General features: G+C 40.4%; 1 pseudogene; it reads right to left on the bottom strand.

Annotated features, from left to right (window-relative positions):
* Positions 1 to 5,875: 5,875 nt before the first annotated feature.
* On the bottom strand, positions 5,876 to 8,037 carry LOC116893031 (annotated as a pseudogene).
* Positions 8,038 to 9,181: the final 1,144 nt, after the last annotated feature.

Raw genomic sequence — 9,181 nt, 5'->3', positions numbered from 1 at the left:
AAGGTATTCATATTTATTAATGCCGGCTTGGTAATGCTATTCTCCTGCAGAGAAAAGGAAATGTGTTCATCTGAGCGTTTGTGCCTGCTTCCTCTACTTTCCTTCTTGTTTTAATTAACAATTGCTCAATGCCCCAAGGGCTGTCATTAATTAAAAGATTTTAAAAAATCCTCCAGGAATAAGTAGGGCTGGTGTTTTTTTCATAAAAAAAAAAAAAAAAAGCAAAAACAAAAACAAAAACAAAACAAAAACCCCAAAAACCAAAAACCAAAACAAAAAAACCCTAACCCCATCCCCCCCAAAAAAACCAAAACCCAAAACCCATGTGTGGTTTGGAGCTTGAATTTGCATGGGGTTTTCTTCCAGAAGATCCTTTTCTTGTGAGTAAATTCCTATCCAAGAGATTTGGGGGTAGATCTTATGCAAATGGGAATTTCCAATATAGGAAATAAAACTCTTTTGATGTTTTATTAATTCCTGCTTTCCCTAGAGTTTGGTGAGTGAGTTTTCACACCATGGGCACAAGGCTTTGGTCAGAAAGAATACAGACTTCTGTGGCTGTTGCAATTGGGAAAATGTGCAGGTTGGTCGTTTCCTTTTTTGTCATTGTTGAAGAAGTTTTAAAAAAGTCACCGATGGAGGCAGATTGAGGCAATAACTAGTCAGGAGATGGGGCTTTAAGCAATTACGCTGTAACTTACACTAATTACTATCTTGACCACTGATGGATTTTTTTTTTCTGCCTCTAGTCTATGAAAAAACAGATTAAATAAGAGACCATAAAGGGACCAAAATGATTGCAAAGGTGGCTTAATGAAAAAAGAATAAAATGTTCTGCAGTTTTATGGAAGGTTATAAACCTTATGAAGTGAGCCATTTTCGGGGGATAAAATGCTGCTTGAAGAGCCACCCAAAACCTTCTTGGACGCAGGATGACAATGTTTCCACTTCCAAGGTCAACAGAAGACTTCCACAATAATTTATTGTGATTTAAATGCCTTCAAACTCTTTGGGTATGTGTGTATGCATGCGTATATTCAAGTGCAGGTGCATGTGTGTACCCATACATTGTATGTGCACATGTGTGTGTAGGTCAGAAGACAACGTTGGCCTCAGTTCTTTCTCAGGTGCCAAAACGTTGAAAACGTTGAAACAGTGTTTTTGCTGATTGGTTTTTTTTTTTTTTTTTTTTTTGACTGGGAGCGCATGCTGAAAGCTATGCTGGTTGACCAGTAAGCTCCAAGGATCCACGTGTCTCTACCACCTCACCTCTGGGATTATAAGTACACACTGCCTATCCGATGCCCACAGGAAATGCTTTACCAATGGTGCCATCTCTCCTGCTTTCAAACACCATTTGCAGTTGCAGTTTCTCAGCTTTATCACAATATGAGCCTCAGGAAAGAATTAAAGAATAATTTGTCCTTCGTTTGAATCACAAAACCCAATATGTCCTTATTCAAGGTCCCTAGGTGAGAAATGCTTAACAAATGGGCACGTCTTTTTTCCAGTCCCCACTCCTTGCCTATTTCATTGCCAACAGCAAACACACACTCTTCACCATTTTTCCTAGTCAGTCTTCCAGTGATTCAGCTTACCACACTCCTGTGCCCATTGTAGGAACACCCCACAGCTCTGTACTGATGAATTCCATGCATCGCTTCCATTCCACCTATTCAACTGCTCAGAGCGCTGGCTAACATGCTCACAAACCTATAATGGATAACCCTAAATACAAACAAATTACTAGCCTTGAGTTCATGAAATTTTGAATGCTTTTTTGTTCTTTAATTGAAAAATACAGCTAGCTGTGGTGGCCCATGCCTTTAGTCCCAACACTCAGGAAGCAGAGGCAGGTGGACCTCTGCCCAAGGCCAGTCTGGTTTATAAAGGGAGTTCTAGGATAGCCTAGGCTACACAGAAACCCTGTCTCAAACAAAACGGAAACAAAAAAAGAAAAACTTCATTCAAAATCTCTCTCTCTCTCTCTTTCTCTCTCTCTCTTTCTTTCTCTCTCTCTCTCTCCACACACACACACACACACACACCATACACACACACACACACACACACTACATACACACATACACACACATTTCAGTACAAACACGATAGATTAAACACATGGAAAGATCTGTTACCAGATCTTTTGCCCTTTTCAAATTTCCACATTATTTTTGTGTGTTTTGAGGTCACCGTTTAACATGATGATTATATTACCTTAGATTATATTTATTTTCCTACTTATCTGTAAACAAAAGATGTTTCCATGTTGCTATCCAGTCACCATGCTTGTAATATCAATGGAGTATGTGTGTTAAGGGAATAGACCAGTGTTTGCTTAACCATTTCTTTACAGTTGGATGTTCAGGTAGTTTCCGATACTGCAGTTATTATTAATGGTGCTTTCTCATTTTTGTTTACATATACGACCATTTCTTCAGGAAAGAATATGAACGTAGAGTTAGCAGACAATAGCATTAACTTCATAATAGGCGCACTTTACATATCTCATACATCTTAAGCTCTACCAACTTTAATATTTGAAAGGGATGATTATCTGTGTCTTGTATTTTATATTTAGATAGCTTCCAATGTACAGGAAAACTATGAGTAGTTCAAAGAACTATTGTCCATTCATTTCCCCAAAGGAGAGTTGTCAATCAGAGTTGACATTGCTGTGGATGATATATCTAATAGGAAGTAACTTAAGGAAGAAAGGAAGGATTTGTTTTGGCTCATGGTTCCAGGGGATACAGTCTCTCCAGGGAAGGGGAAAGGCATCGTGACAGAAAAGTAATGGTCACACTACATCCACAGTAATGATGCAGAGAGGGGGTAATGCTGGTGCTATGACTATTTTATCCTTTTTATTCAGTCTGGGACCCTAGCCCAAGGGAAGAGATTATCCACTCTCAGGATAGGTCTTCCTATTTTAGTTAAATATTTCTGAAACCTCATAGACTTGGCCAGTAGTGTGTTTCCATGGTGATTTTAAATCCAGTAATGTCATGAAGATGGGCCATCTATCCCAGCACTAGGAGACCAAGGCAGAAAGAGTATGGAAGAGACTAGCCTGGGTCATACAGTGAGATCTTGTCTCAAAGAAAATTTATAGATCAATGACACAAAATTGATAAGAACTTAGAAAAAATTACAAAGTACTAACCAGGATCAATAATGGTATGGAAACATTGCAATCTGAAATAAATCTCATCATCTTCCTTTCAGAATCAACTGCCCCATTGAATCAAGAATCTAGGCTTAAAACTTTCCCTCTGGTGCTGGGGTTGTAAGTCAGCAATAGAGGCCTTTGCTGGCATGTTTGAGGCCCCACATTTAATCCAGAAACTATAAGAACACCATCCAAAACAAAAGACATTTTTAACTTCTTGGTTAGCAACTTGGCTTAGTAGGTAAGGTTGGGTTGCTCTCTGCTGAGTCAGAGGACCCAGGTTCAATCCGTGGGATCCATAGGGGTAGCAGGAGAAAAGTGACTCCTATAAAGAGGCTCTTTGACCTCCATAGGCACCATGACTTGTGTATTTCCCTAAGCCCCAATAAGTTCAACGATAATGAATTTATGATGCTCATCATCATCGCCATCCTCTCCACAAACTTCCCTTCTCTCCTAGTCAGTCCATAGGTGGCTCTTAAATCCTTAAACATTACAATTTGCCTGTTGTTCAGTACTTTTACTTGTATCTTCTAGAGGTACCTGAAATTGAACATGCCCTTCACTCAGCTCACCCAAGCCACCAGGTTAGCCTCCCCTCTGTATTAAGAGAGTTCTTCTGAGTGGAACCAACAGTGACTTCTGGAGGGACGGAGACTTTCTAGATGAATCTCTTGCAGTCACTTCTCTGTTTTTCTTTAGTCATCTTCCTCTGGGTGATTTTACATGAGGTCTCTCCATTTCTTTCCTTTTCTTCCTCACTTCTTCCTCCCTCTGCCATGGTGGTTTGTTTTTGAAAGCAGATCTTTGAGGTGATGAAACGTTTCCCATATTATAGCTATGGAGCAACAGGAACAGAAAAGTTTGCTCTCCTAAGAGCAAAGCACAGTTCTGTGATTGGCAATGCTTTTACTGTCAATAGCATATAAGGGCCCAGCATTAGTGGCTCACCAAGAACTACACTACTTTAGCTTGTGAAAATTTGTTTCTGGATTTGTCTCCAACATGAGCTCTCAATTGCTGTTTTCTTCTCATTTTTCTCTGTGGTTTGTTGTAGAAGAGAATAGCACGGCGTTTGTTTCTTGCAGAGAGTCAAAGATTTAATTTATTATTTTAAAAGTTCTTCTGCTTTTTAGCTTCTTGTATATTTCAATAAATTCTTTAGCAGAAATTGACATCTTGTGGGAAAAACATCCCCAAGAATTCACTTGGAAAAACTATTAGAACTCATACATGAGTTCAGTAACATTGTAAGGTGTAAGCTCAATATATGAAAATGAATTATACTTCTATGTGTAGTATAAACAATAGGGATGTGGAATTAAGAAGGCTATTTTTATCTCCAATAGCATAGAAAGAATTACCTGGAATGAACTTAATAAAGAAAGGGCACAGCAAATCCTCCAAGCTAGAAGATGCTGTTGAAAGAAATTAAAGATCTAAATAAATGAGAACATATGTCACACTCATAGATTGAAAGACGAAAGACATCTATATTTTGAATTTCTCTTTTATGCATTTATTTATCAATATGTGACAGTTTTTAATATCTTAAACTTTTCCAGGGCATTTACGCTTACATGTTTGTCACAAGATCTAGTGATCAATGATAAAAATGAGACATAAAATTGTACACAGGGGTTGAGAAATGGTCTTATTAAAAAATATTGAAAAGGATTCTCTTTGCGTCTGCGATGATTCTGATCATGACAGTTCTGCCAGGCTGAAATGTAGTCTTCATTGTTCTTTTCCTTGTATGATTCTAAGTTAGGTTTGGCCACTGGAAAAAGCATATGTGAGATTTGACAGATACAGGGGAATGTCAGCAAAGGTCCATGCAAATACAGGGCAGAACCCTGCATCCTGCAGCTGTCTTGATCTTACCTTACCCTGGTGGCATCTTCGACCCTATGCCTGGCACATGTTGTACCTTGAAGTGAAGTTTGCCAGCTTTAAATTCAGGTTACCCATGGAATTACGTTAGGGTTGGGAGGAACAACTAGGGGCATTTTCTAGTTTGTCTCCCAATCCATGTTTATCTTTGCACATTTCTCTTTGCCTTGTCCCACCCATCTTCTATCTAGTCTAGTTTTTCATCTCAAATGGGAGCCAGTCTACATTCCACACAATCAGGCTACCACCAGGCAGGGAGACAACAGTTTTCCACATGTGTTGTTACCAGTCTGACCAGTGGGTTAACTCAACAATCAATGTCTTGTTGTTGCTGACTATAGAAACTCTCACCTGTTAGAATCTCAGTCATATGCCATAGGCTAAGCTTACGTTTCTCTAAGCCCATCATTTTTTTTATATACATATTTACATAGATGACATTTTCTATCTCTGCAGCCCAGGAACTGACTTTGTTTGGTAAAATTATGGCCAATGATGTATGAGCCACAAAGGCAATGTGTCTGTCCAACTTCTATTCATGTCTATGCTTCTCATTCTCCCCCTTTAGGTAACTCAAGCTCATCGTATGATCATTTTGTGCCAAGGACTACATAGGGTAGGTTGTATTACATTTGATATCATTAGAAATTGTAGAAAGTAGGCTACTGTTGCTAAATGCTACAGAAATAAAAACAGAATATTTCAAAGGTGGCCAAGTTTTTTTTTCTTGTTTACAGTTTACTGGAGATGAGTTTACACCTTATATACAAGTTTGCAGTTTGTATCATGTTACAATGTAGATGTTACATTGTGTATCATATGCACTATATTCACTACTTTAGATAAAGGTCAGGGAGCTCCTTTAAACAGTTGAACAAAGGGATGTGTGTTTTATAAGACCTACCAAAGAAACAGCAAAATGAACGAGAACGCACGTAGGCACTAGTCTCAAAGATGCACAATATGGAAGCAACGGGTTGGAGATGAGAAATTCAGGAAAATATTCATATATGAGCTGGCCAAGGAAGAGGAAAGAAGTCACAATTCTAATCTTCAAGGCTACGGAATGCATTCTGCCTGTCTTCAAGAAGTCGTGCGTAGTCGGCCTTGATCTTTGCCTCGCCGTCTTTCACTGGATCCTTGAATTTCATGGAGGGAAGTTTATAGAGAACGTCTCTCATGTGCTCACGGATAATGGACCATGTGATCTTATTGTCACTCTGGGTAGTGGTCTGCACAGCTCGGCGGGCCACATCACAGAAAGAAATCATATTCGACAGCATCCCCACTGTCTTACAGAATGGACAGAACCTGTCATAAGGAGTGTACCCATTTTGTTGTAGGACGTCAACAAAATGGCTACCTCCAGAGTGATTTTATCTGTCTCTGCTAAAGACACATTTCCCACGAGCTGCACAATTTCTGCCAGATCCTCTTCTTCCTGCCGAATCTCCTTAGCTTTGGTCCTCAGAGGAGCAAACTCTATGAAGTGTTTGTCATAGTACTTGTCCAAGGCACGCATGGACTTGCTGTAGCTGGTGGGCCAGTTGACAGATGGGAAGTACTAGCCTTGAGCTAACTTTTTCCTTTGGAGCTGGGGACCAAACCCAGGGCCTTGCGCTTGCTAGGCAAGCGCTCTACCACTGAGCTAAATCCCCAACCCCTTGAGCTAACTTTTTATCCAAGCCCCAGAACAATACCCGGAATAGCAGATGTGACTGGATCAGAAAAATCACCACAAGGTGGACAACCTGCTCCTACAATGCTGAAACTCCCTTCTCTCTCAGGGTTTCTGAGACATCTCACTCTGCCTCCTTGTTCATAGAAAGAAGCCAACTGGGCACCAAGGTATGCCGGGCATCCACTATCTGCAGGCATTTAGGCTAAGCGGCCAGAGATTTCTCTGAGGGCCTCAGTCCATCTAGAGGTAGAGTCAGCCACCACACTGACATAGTAGCCCGTGCTACGGAAATATTCTGATAGTGTAATTCCAGTGTAAATGGAGACTTCTCTTGCAGCCACAGGCATATTGGAGATATTGGCTACCAGTGCTGTCCTCTTCGTGATTGACTCTACCATCAACTTCCGTAGTGAGCTCAGGGAAGTCCCGGAGAACTTCTGACATCTCATTTCCTCTTTCGCCACATCCAACATGAATGACTATATCACTGTTGGAATACTTGGATAGAGATTGGGAAATCACAGTCTGTCCACAGCCAAAAGCATCCGGAATAGCAATAGTTCCTCCCTGAGCACAGGGGAAAAGGGCACCGCTGGCTCTCTGGCCAGTAAGCAAGGGATGATTAACTGGTACCTTTTCAGTGACAAGCCACTCTTGAACCATGCTGAACTTCTTCACACGTTCAAATTCAAGCTCCAGGATGACATCAGAGGCATCATAATTCCCAGATGGTGCGATGTAAGTCCAACTTCCTCTGTTACATAAGGGTGACGTGATTTTGTGTTTGATGATTGAGTTCTCATTGATAGCCCCATACATACCTCCACCAGTGATATGGTTACCAACCCATAGGTTCTTGCTGGGTGTAAACTTCCATTTGATATCTCTGCTAAGAGCAGACACATTTACTCCTCTGGGAATGTAGATACTTTGGGTCTGACTGCTGATATCCAACAGAGGTCTCTGAATACCATCAAAAATGGCTCACATAATGCCAGGACTGAGCTCTACTGAGAGAGGTTTACCCATGCGGAGTACAGGGTCTCCAACAGAGACACCAGAAGTTTCTTCATACACCTGAATGTTGGCCATGTCACCTTCCAATCGAATAGTCTCCAACCAGCTCACTGTGCCCCACTCTCACCAGCTCATACACAGCAACACCTACCATAACACAGTCTGTAACCACAGGAACGGAGACTCCACGCACATAACCAAACATGCCTTCTTTATCTTCATCACGGATTGTGGGTAGCTCAGAGAAATCCATTGTGTTAAATTTACCTGCCTGGGCTCAAAATGCAGAATCTGTACCTAGACAGAACCCAGAGTCTCTGTCACTGAGAGAGGGGGAGTCTTTAGCTGCAGGAGGTGGGTCTGATAGCCAAGTTTTGATGTTGCCTTTTGGTTAGTAGATTATGGCTTGGAAGCACATTTGAGCAACCACAACATACTTGTTTGGAGAAAATCAGCATATTTATAAACCCACAACAGATAAAATTGCCCAAAGAGCCAATATCAGTGACCAGTAAAGTAGTGAACTGGGCATTGGTCAGAGGTCACACAGACAGCAGAGAGTGCAACAATAGTTGAGATGAAGAATCAGAGTTGTTTAAGCAACATCTTTCATTAGCATACACTTAAGCCCTGCAGCCCTGAACCAGGTTATCATTTACCAACAGTCTATTAGGGTTTTGAATATATTCACCCATTTTGGGAGAACTGATAACTCAAAATATCAAGTAGTTCAGTCTATATCCATGATATATTCCTCTACACTGGAGAAACGTCATCATTTCCATTAAAAAATTATAGCCTTAAATATAAAGGTTAAAAAAAACCTTCACTAAATGTGTTATTATGTGTCTTATCCCTGCAATTTGATTGGCCTTTTCTGAGCCCAAAGATGAAGTGACATCAGTGAAGAAACAAAACACACGAGGACAGAGATGGACAGTAATGCCTTATGACAAAATCTTCAAGTTGGGAAGCCCCTTTGAAATACATAATGGTACCGTGAACATTAACAAAGCACAAATGTAGAACAGGGGAGACAAAAATGTCATTAGATGGGACTCTGCATTTAGACTGTCCTAGGAAGTCACTGGATTTGGTGCCAGACTGAGAGGTTAAACAAGATGGATACAAAGAATAAAGCTGGTTTCCTAGATGATTCCTAAGACCAACGATCTAATGATTTCCCTAAATTTATCTAATTAAATTTTGCACATCTAACCTCTGAGTGGTATTTCCCATCATAAGTTTCAAGATTCATAGGAACATAGAGTGATTTGTCCCCTTGGAAGTTCAGTGTAGAATATTTTAGGACTCAAGTTTCTGTCTAGGCGATTAGAGATAAGAAAAATACCGTGACGTTCTAGGGGTCCTTCCAATGAAGCAAACAGAAGTGATACCTTTCACTGTAAAATTTT

This window comes from Rattus rattus, chromosome 2 (genome assembly GCF_011064425.1).
Source record: "Rattus rattus isolate New Zealand chromosome 2, Rrattus_CSIRO_v1, whole genome shotgun sequence".
NCBI lineage: Eukaryota > Metazoa > Chordata > Mammalia > Rodentia > Muridae > Rattus > Rattus rattus.
The sequence above is the reverse complement of the archived record's forward strand: the minus strand, read 5'-3'. Positions and strand labels throughout refer to the sequence as shown.